The sequence below is a fragment of the Puma concolor genome, chromosome E4 (assembly GCF_028749965.1).
Source record: "Puma concolor isolate L17-30 chromosome E4, mPumCon1.1.hap2, whole genome shotgun sequence".
In the NCBI taxonomy this organism is placed as follows: Eukaryota; Metazoa; Chordata; class Mammalia; order Carnivora; family Felidae; genus Puma; species Puma concolor.
The window spans coordinates 18,220,464-18,230,858 of NC_141683.1; the positions used below are offsets into that span (position 1 = coordinate 18,220,464).

Genomic DNA, 10,395 nt, shown 5'->3' on the forward strand with positions numbered 1-10,395 from the left:
AAAAAAGAATAAAGTACCCTGGTAGAAAGATACAGGGGGATTTCTGGGAGGCACGAGGGCTTGCCTGGTAGTCACATAAGACTTACCTACTCTCTGTACCTGTAAATACCACTTTAAAAATTGATATAAACAATTTTCTATATGAAGATAAATGACTTCTATATCATGAAGAATTCAACAAGACAAAGAAACAGGTATTTATTAGGTAATTATAGCATGCCAATTCTGATATGATAATTTAAGTTGAGAGAAGTAGGATATGGTGAAGACTGTATTTGAATTTAATGGGGTAAAAATTTAACTGTAACACCTTGGCCAAATTAATTATGCTTTCTTATTTTAAATTTCCCTATAGGTATGGCAATACTGGTTTTACATCAAGTGGTGTTAAGGATTTGTATAAATATATCTAAAGTGTAATCATAATAATGTTCTATCCCTATTAATCATGAAAACAACACCATGTGAGAGACACTTTTTCCTTATTTTGTAGATGAAGAAGCCAAGATATAAAGAAGGATAGTATGTTATATGGTTATTATGGAATGGATCTAGAACTTGAGTTCAGTCATTCTTATAAAAATTCCATTTGTTAATGCACCCTAAATACTATTGTTCTCTGATTTTTAGAGCATAGGTTCTGAAATACTGTTATAGTCCTAATGTCACTTCTCCACTATGACAAGTCTTTTCACTGTTTGAATCTCAGCTCTGTAATCATTATTATTTTTTTAATGTTTATTTATTTATGAGAGAGAGACACAGAGCATGAGTGGAGGAGGGGCAGAGAGAGAACCCGAAACAAGCTTCAGGCTCTGAGCTGTCAGCACAGAGCCCGACGCGGGGCTCGAACTCACAAGCCATGAGATCATGACCTGAGTCGAAGTAGGATGCTCAACTGACTGAGCCACTCACGTGCCCTGGTTCTGTAATCATTATTAAGAGAAACATAATATTCCACAGAGATGTTGTGAATCAACCCTGTGAATATGTTTTCCAAATGACAACATATTGTAAAATAGTAATTGGTATAGCTGATTTAGTAAATCAAATGGAATAGGAAACAATGGGTTTATCATGGTCATATTTACATGATACTTAGACTACATTATGAAAAAAATAAGATTTTAATTTAGTGAATTAGATTTTTATTTGTTCCTAAAATTGTATAAATCTCTTTATGTGCAAGTTAAGCCATTCTTAAAATTATGTTGTAAGTATTGCCCTTAGAAATATTTTTTTAAATAAGTATAGTCCAAAGTAATATGAAAGATAAAGATTTCAGAATTGTCCTGCAAGTCATGTGGATTATTTATTCTCAATAAATCTGTGAGATTTCTATAAATACTTATTTTTTGTCAAGAGCATTTGTTCTTTGGGGGAAGCATACCAAATAAAAAGTTTTTATACTGAATTGTGTGGGAGGATGTAGTTGAGAATATGAAACCACTGCTTGTCTGGCAATCTAGACTCGAACACCTTCCCTAGTCCTTGGAACACTCTGCTCATTGTTTCCACAGTGGAGCCATTTCCAAGGATGGAGCCTTGAGAGAGGAAGGTGAGGTTGAGACCATTTTGAATGAATTTGTGACTGAGCCCCATTAAGGCCTCTATATGAACTTGAAGATTCTGGTGGGTGGATGTTGAAATATATTCACTTTGCAGCCACAAAGGCAAGCTGCCTTTGTAAATTCCTTTGCTTATTAAACCTGCCACCTATCAATCTGAAGTGGCCTACCTCTTTCTTCGGTCTTTCCTTGCCCTCAGAGTACAGCAGCCAGGTCCAGACTTCGCCTAAGAAGCTTTTGATATTGCAAACCCAACATTGAAAAGTATATTTACAAATATACCTATTTTATTGAAGTCTCTTGAACCCAGTTAAAGTTCATGTAGAGACATAATGCTTTATGTTTTCCTATTCATTTATTTATATTTTACAGTTTACAAAACATTGGCTTCTCCCTTCTAAAAGCGAACTTAAGTTATCAAGAACAATAAAGTGTGTTTCAGTATGAGGGGTGAAAGTCTTCCCTAAGATACTTGTAAAATACTCTTTCTAAGAGGTAAGAGGTGAAGAGCATGAATGTGTTTTACTTCAAATAGTCTGGAAATACACCCTGATATTTAGAATTTCATCAGGAGCAAACAAAAACAGTATTTTTATGATAGTGTTTTAAAAAATAAATACATTTAAATCTATAATCTTATTGCCATACTATTATTTCTACTGACCCGAAGGTGAAGAAACTAAATAATTTCATATAATCTTTGTATATATTTATAATAAAAGTCACTTTATGTGAATACTGAGGAATTATGTTTGCAAATGCTCATAATTCCAGGGTGTTTGCAAAGGTGAGCATTACTTAATTTGTTTTACTATGTATAGTATTTGATTATACTAGTATCCACAATTTATCTATCTTTCTAATGATGATAGACACTAGAATTTTAGAATTTTGCTGTATTATGAATAGCACTGCTATGACATTCTAGCACACGTAATTTGGGGAAAAGATACTCGTCTTTCTGTTGAGTACACACCAAGACGTGGAATTGGAGAATAACATGGTAGGTGCTCAGTGAGCTTTAGTAGATAGTATAGGAGTATTCCAAAGGAGATACATATTTTCTCACTCAGTAGCAGGGTATGGTAGCTCTCGTTACTCTACATTCTAGCCCAAGCTTAGTTTTGTCTATGCTTTCATTTTCCTTATTCTGGTGACGGTGTAGTCACGTAAATTCTGGTTCAGATTGTCTTTCTCTGATGATGAGTGAAGTTCGCATCATTTGAATATTTTTGGGCTATTTTGGTTACTTTTGTGAACTGTTCATATCATTTGTTCATTTTTCCACTGGTGTGTGTTTTTTTTTCTTGTTGTTTTGTAGGAATTCTTTATATGCTTTTAATATTTGCCTTTTGTCAAATGCATGTGTTGCAAACGGTTCCCCTGTAGTGATGACATCTGCTTTTATTTTTGTCATGGGTATTCTCTTCCTTCCAGGATATATATTGATATGCCATTGGTGTATTATTAGCTACAACATTATGTTCAAGGTGTTAAGGATAAGAAGTTTTAATTGTTGGTAAACATTCTGTAAGCTAACTTGGTAATAGAAAATTAAAGAACAGAGATATACCACTTTCTAGCCACAGGTTTTATTAAGAACAATAAAAAAGATGCCATTCGTTCATTTACTTTGCCTAGTATGCCACATTAGAAAGCTTTTTCCTTTGCCAAAAGGGATTTTTCTCACCCTTTACATTTCATAGTGACAACTGTCTTTCTTAAAGGCAGATTTATCATGATGCATACATTTTTATGACCTTCCACTCATGTAGACCCTTACAAGTGCCTGATTTTTATTTACATGTTTAAAAATAAATTTAAAACTTTATTCCCTTCACAAAATTCCTCCAAACCATAAGTTTCAGGCCTGAGAAAACCTGGATGTGATGCAGAACAGCTTATTACATTTTTGGTTGCTTTTCCCTTACAAATAGCAGTAATCAAAATTGTCTAAATACTTAAACTCTTCACTACTCATGAAGTGAGTATAACACAGCAGACAAGGTAGGGAGAGCAACGAGTCATTAATTGACTGACGACGTGCGCTGGGGCTTTCTAATGAGGGAAATAGTAAGTAGAAATGGCCATAATTAGTTCTAGTAATGAAAATTAATAAATTTCAAGTCATAAATCACAAGAACTGTTACATTTTGCCAAATGTATAAACCTCGAAAAACGGGGAATTAAAATATTTTTTTCCACACTGAGCAATTTTGATAAATCATGTGTCTTGAATGGGAAAGTGTATGTTTCTGACTTCTGCAAAATTTCAGACTATAGTATTAGGAGAAATTAAGTTAATTAGACTGTTTATAATTAAATATTCAACCTACAGGGATTTTCTAATCGGTTTCATATATCTTAAGAACAGATTGCCCATTGGAAATAATTGTTACCTGAATTGATAGCCAATACTAAATAATCCCTTACACATGAAAGTAAAATCCTTGAGAAGCAATATTTTAACTAAATTTGCACTGTTCATGGGTAGAAAAAAATCAATCCAGCTTTCTGAGTGGAACATAAGAATTCTTTCCAAGAACTGCTTAATGTGACACATTCATATAATTAATGTTTTATAAAGGAAATTTCACAGCACACACTTGAGGCTATGAAGTTTTATTATCTCTGGATATAATATACCACATTCTCTGCTTATTACTTTAGATTTCAGATCCTTTGTACTGCAGAATATTGCCTGTTGTGCATAGTGTGCATAGATCTAAAACTCCCATGATCAACAACTTTATATATTTTTTGCCTGCCTTGTTTTCCAAAGCATTGCTTACACTTGGTGCTTCTCTCTCCCCTTCAAAAGCATGCTGGTACTGACTTCATGACTTTTCTCACATCTGGCTCCTTTCTTTCCATTCCCACAGCTACTTCCCATGTTGGCCCTTCACCTGTGGTTCTGTCTGAGTCTTTTTTTTTTATAGATGATTTGTAATATTCACTGACATTTCCCTAATGTATCAGCTTCCTCTACTCATGAGAACAGAACAAAGCAATAGCATTAGCAGCACATGTTGAGCTGCTTAGGCAAACCATAAGAGACTCTTAAATACAGAGAACAAACTGAGGGTTGCTGTAGGAGAGTTGGGTGGGGGGATGGGTTAAATGGGTGATGGGCATTGAGAAGAGCACTTTTTGGGTTGAGCACCAGTGTCACATGTAAGAAGTGAATCATTGGGTTCTACTCCTGAAGCCAAGCTACATCGTATGTTAACTAACTTGAATTTAAATGTATAAAAAATAAGAGTTGTTTATTTATTAAAGGAGAGACGCTTTTAGCTCTCAAAACTCACACCTTCCATAATCTGAATTCAACTTGTCTTTCTTTTTTAAATTTTTTTTAAATGTTTTTATTTATTTTTGAGACAGAGAGAAAACATGAGCAGGGGAGGGGCAGAGAGAGGGAGACACAGAATCTGAAACAGGCTCCAGGCTCTGAGCTGTCAGCACAGAGCCCGACACGGGGCTCGAACTCACAGACTGCGAGATCATGACCTGAGCTGAAGTCCGACGCCCAACTGACTGAGCCACCCAGGCGCCCCGTCAACTTGTCTTTCAAAAATGATTTTTCAGTGTGGCTTCCAATAAACCTCTCTTCACTAAGAATCTCTGGCATGTTTTATTAATTTTAATATTTTCACTTACGAATTCATTAATTCTTTAATTCACTCACTCAAGATTCTCTTCTTTTATTGGAATCCCTTAAGGTCTGGCTTCTACTCCCCCTTTTTCTTGATCTCTACCCCGGTTTCCCTAGCTCTGAGAGAGGTTCTCTCTATAACGTCCACAGCACTTTTAAAGATAAAAATCATAGTTCAGTTAAGCTCTCAGTTCTATGTCTAATTCAAACAGTTTTAAATAATTTATTAAAATAATAAAATAAATATTCTTTAAAAATTTATTTTTGTTTAAAACAATTTACAATATGTGTAAAGTAGTATTTGGCTCATGGAGCTGATGAAGTGAAAGGTTTAATATTTTACTTCCTCCCCTGGCCCGTGAAGAGAAGCCAGAATTAATATCAAATCTCATAAATAGGTAAAAGTGAGAAAAGCCAAAAGGTAAATCTCAGTTACATACTTAATAAGTTCCAAGGGTAAGGCAAAAAAACTTTAATCAGCGCACAAATCTAAAAGACAGAGTAAAATTGCAGACAGTCCTGGAGGTCAGGAACAAGATAAAATCGATTAAACTAAATCAAGTCTAGGGGTGAACCGAGGAGGAGACTGGCACTCATGTGGTATTAAAGGGTTTATTGCTTTCACCTACATAGTTCTTTGAAGGCTCAGTAAGGATTAGAAGTTCTAGTTGGATGCATTTCTCCACACAGAAATAACAGATGTAAGAAACACCTACATATGTGAACATTAGCATAAAATAATTATTGATACAAAAACATATATAACTAAGCATAACTCACACTGTTGCAAATTAGGTATGAGACTCTATAATTTTCAGAAAATTTTCTTACCAGTGTCTGTTCTTTTTTGACAGGAGAAAATTTTAAACAGCACTCTCAAGCCTATGCTGAATGCAAGATCAATTTCAGGTTAATTACAATCACAAAATGACCCCCAACATATTCAGAAAGAAGAGTAATTTGTCAAGAACCACTTATACGTCAGCTCTAATGCTAGATAACTTCACATGTATTTCATTATTTAATATACCCCAAGTTTCATAATATATTGCAGAGAACAGTAGTTCTTTCCTCCAAAATGTATTTCATACACAACTATTCAAACGCAGTAATGAGGATTATATTCCTTGTGGTAGTGTGTTTATTTTGAGGAAAAACAAACAAACAAACACTTGCCGTTAATGACATCTGGAATGGCTCTTTCTCAAGTGAAATGGCTTTTACTGGTGAAAATGATAAAAGCAAACAAGCAAACAAACAACAACAACAACAACAACAACAACATTCAAAACCCCTGAATATTGTACTAAGGACATAAGCCAATCGACGAAGAAAGAAATTCTACTAAATGTGGGTAAACATATCGAGTGGGAACTTGAGCCACTAGGCTCTCCAAACCTAGCCAGCTCCCTGGGATGGTATTCATCCTCAGGTGGGTTTGGCTTTCTGTTCTTCCAGGGCACAGCCTAGGACTACAGTCTCTCCAAGAGATGTAAGACTTCAGCAATTCTTTTTCTCCCCAGCTCTATGCTGCAAGACCTCTATTCCAGATAATAGACAATGAGAGACCTGGGGCTCCCTTCTTCCATTTCTCTTCAACTCATAAGAAGGAGGCTCTATTCCAGGTACAGGAGCCCTAACATTTTTCTTTAACATTACCAGAGGATAGAGGTTTTATGCCAGTTGGGGGCATGCTGAGAAGATCACATGCTACTGCCCTTGCACTGAGCCCTGTTTGTAAAGCAAAGGTTTCATTCTGAGAGAATTTGGCCACCTCTCTACCTCTAACTCAACTCCACAGCCGTGGTGCACAAGATTTACGCAGCAGGAGAGGAAGACAATAAGAACAAAGAGCTCTCCCCAAGGAAACAGGCTGTATTTGGAACAAAGCATGGGGAAGTTTAAGCATAAGGGCGCTGTTGAAAACCATGGAAATTTTGGTAGTAAGCAATTAAAAGGAAGCTGGTAGCTCTATGAGAACAACAATATTAACTTCAACAAGTTAGAATTTTAACAGAACCAGGCAAAAATATAATTCAGAACAGTCTTCTTGGAGCCAGACCAAGCCCCCCAAAATGGCCTTAAAAACTGAATTTTTTTTTTGGTCTGGCCGTTCTGTTTCTTTCTCTATCTCTCTCTCTTTTATAATTGAGGTTCAATGACACACAATTTAGTTTCAAGTGTACAGCATAATGATTTGACATTTGTATACATCAGAAAATAATTACCACCACAAGTGTATTTATCATCTGTCACTATACAAAATTAATACAATATTACCAACTATATTCTCTACACTGATCTGAATGGGAGAAGATACTTGTAAATCATATCTGATAAGAGGTTGATATTAAAAATACATAAAGAACTCATACAGCTCAATGACAACAACAACAACCTAGACAATCTGATTTAAAAATGAAAAATGGGGGCAGAAGATCTGAATAGACATTTTCCAAAGAAAACATACAGGTGGCCAACAGGCACATGAGAAAAGCTTAATATCACTCAATATCAGGGAAATGCACATCAAAACCATAGCGAGATATCGGCACATTGGTCAGAATGGCTATTATCAGAAGACAGAAGATAACAAATGCTGGTGAAGATCCCACCTTGTGCTTTGTTGGAGGGAATGCAAACTGGCACAGCCACAGTGGAAAACAGTATGGAGGTTCCTCAAATATTGAAAATTAGAACTATCATATGAATTCCATTTTTTAACAAACTTTTTTTCTATTTTTTATTTCTTAAATGTAAAACCGTCTCAATAGAGCAGACGTAGATAAAAGGGCAGGCGGGAGGGCCACATGCAAGGGTGTGCCTTGGCTGCCGCCATTTTGTAACTTGTTTTAAATCTCAAATGAACTGGGCTGCCACTGTCGCTCATGTCCTCCAGAACCACTGACCACAAAAGCTCAGTGATCTCTGGCTGTCTGGGATCTCCTAATGCCTCTGTGACTGAGCTCACCATAGCAGTGATAGAGAACTCTGAGCCATTTGGCATCTCAACGTTGCTGGACTGGGGTCTCCACCTGGCTGGGGAGAGGCTGACACTTCTCTCAATGTACCAGGTGAGGTAGATGTAGGAGATGTAAGCTGCATCCATGAATCATGTAGATGTGTTTGTTCAAGAAGGTGCTGTGAATGGGCTTCTTGTTTTGGGGTAGAAACCTCTCAAAGTAAGACTTGTAGAAATCCATCCCCTCTGTGAGGTTATCCTGGGCCTGGAGATCAAAAGAAGTAAGGCTTAAATCACAGATCTTCCTGTAGGCCTCAAGGACCCCATTGTTAACAACCTTGGTCTATTGTTTGATGATCTTCATGGTCTCCTGTTTGTGCATTTTGAGGTCTTCATCTTCCATAGTGATGTTGCAGCTCTCTGTGGACTTCTTGATGCCATCTGTGAACTGTGCACCATGGTGGTTTCTGTTCCTTTCAAATACCATCTGACTTCTTGCTCAATACACTTTTGGCAGCTGAAAAATTCCTGGAGGAAAGCACGGTCGTGAGTATGTCACCCCTCAGATTTCTCAGGACTTTGAACTTGCACAAACACTCCACAGTCTCATGATGATGCATCATGGATGCCACTGGGGAATCTGTGGCAGACCCATTGGTACTTGAGAGCCGGGTGAGGCGTGATGCATTTTGTGGGGTTTATGGTCAGCCGCTGCTTGATCAAGTTCTTGCTTTAGGAGTCACTGTATCCTACACTTGTGATGGGAAATCATAGGCTCTGGCCTTGATCTGCTGATATGGCTTGTGTTGATCTTCATCCAAGAAAGGAGACAATCCCAACAGATTATATACGGAAGATTCCACAGGCCCAGATGGCCACAGGTTTTCCATAGGGATCTTTCCTCAAGGCCATAGGGGACACCTAACCTGGGGTACCATCAAAATTAAGCCTACCCTGGGGCACCTGGGTGGCTCAGTCGGTTAAGCGTCCGACTTCAGCCCAGGTCATGATCTCACAGTTTATGAGTTCGAGCCCTGCACTGGGCTCTGTGCTGACAGCTTGGAGCCTGGAGCCTGCTTCGGATTCTGTGTCCCCCTCTCTCTCTGCCCCTCCCCAGCTCATGCATGCACTCTGTCTCTGTCAAAAATAAATAAACTTAAAAAAAAATTAAAAAAAAATTAAGCCCACCCTGTTGTTCTCCCACACTTCCATGACTAGGCCAGCTTTGTGTTTGCATCTTTGCATTTGCTTGCCAACATTGGGTTGCCAGGCTTCAGGTCTTGGTGGACAATGTCATGCTGGTGATGTGGCTAATACTTTCCAGAATTTGATGTATACAGAACCAGTTTCACCGTACTACCCTCTGGCCACAATCTCATCAAATAGCTACTTTCCAGTAACGTGGTCAAACATGAGGTTGTGAACCCTTTTTCTGTCATAAAGGCACTTGATGTTTGCATGTTTCAAAAGTCACAGTAGTTTGACTTCACATTCTAGTTTCTGGGGCTCTTAGGCAGATAACTTCTTGGTATTGATGATTTTTGCTGTATCATCCTGCATGTAGGAATTCTTCACATACCTGCAAGCCACAGAGAAAGCAACATTGCTGAGCTCCTTAAAGTACGTGTAGTCATTAGCGAAGCATGTTTGGGTGGTGGTGGTGGCCATGTTGGCAGACATGGTGGTGCAGACCACACTGATGTCTGTGCAATCACCACCACTCAGCCAAGGGAGCAAGAGTTGATGAGGCAAAAACAAAAACCAAAAAACAAAACCATAAAGCCCAAATTTAATTATGTCAGACTTTGGAACAATTTGTGTTCCAAGACATAACGCATACAGGCATCCTCAACACTATTACCAGCTGACTCTCATCAGACATACTGGAGGCTATGTAATAGCATCGTCATTCAAAGGCCTCAAAGAAAAAGAATTAAAGTAAAAATTTTGTATCAATCATAACTATTTAAAAAAAAAAAACGGAGGTATATTGTTTCTAGCAGCCTTTCACCACGGGAAATACTAAAGGGCATCCTTCAGGCTGAAGTGAAAGGATACTGAACAGTAACTGAAAACTACACAATAGAATAAATAACATTGGTAAAGATAACTGCATGGGTAAATAGTAAGTCAAGATAGAAGTATTTTTGTAACTTGTATTTTCTACCATTTAAGAGAAAGCCATATAAAGCAATACTTATAAAAAAGTA

The 10,395-nt window shown here is 37.4% G+C and overlaps 1 pseudogene; it reads right to left on the minus strand.

Annotated features, from left to right (window-relative positions):
* Positions 1–7,990: 7,990 nt before the first annotated feature.
* LOC112864791 (calcium/calmodulin-dependent protein kinase type II subunit gamma pseudogene) lies at positions 7,991–9,865 on the minus strand (annotated as a pseudogene).
* Positions 9,866–10,395: the final 530 nt, after the last annotated feature.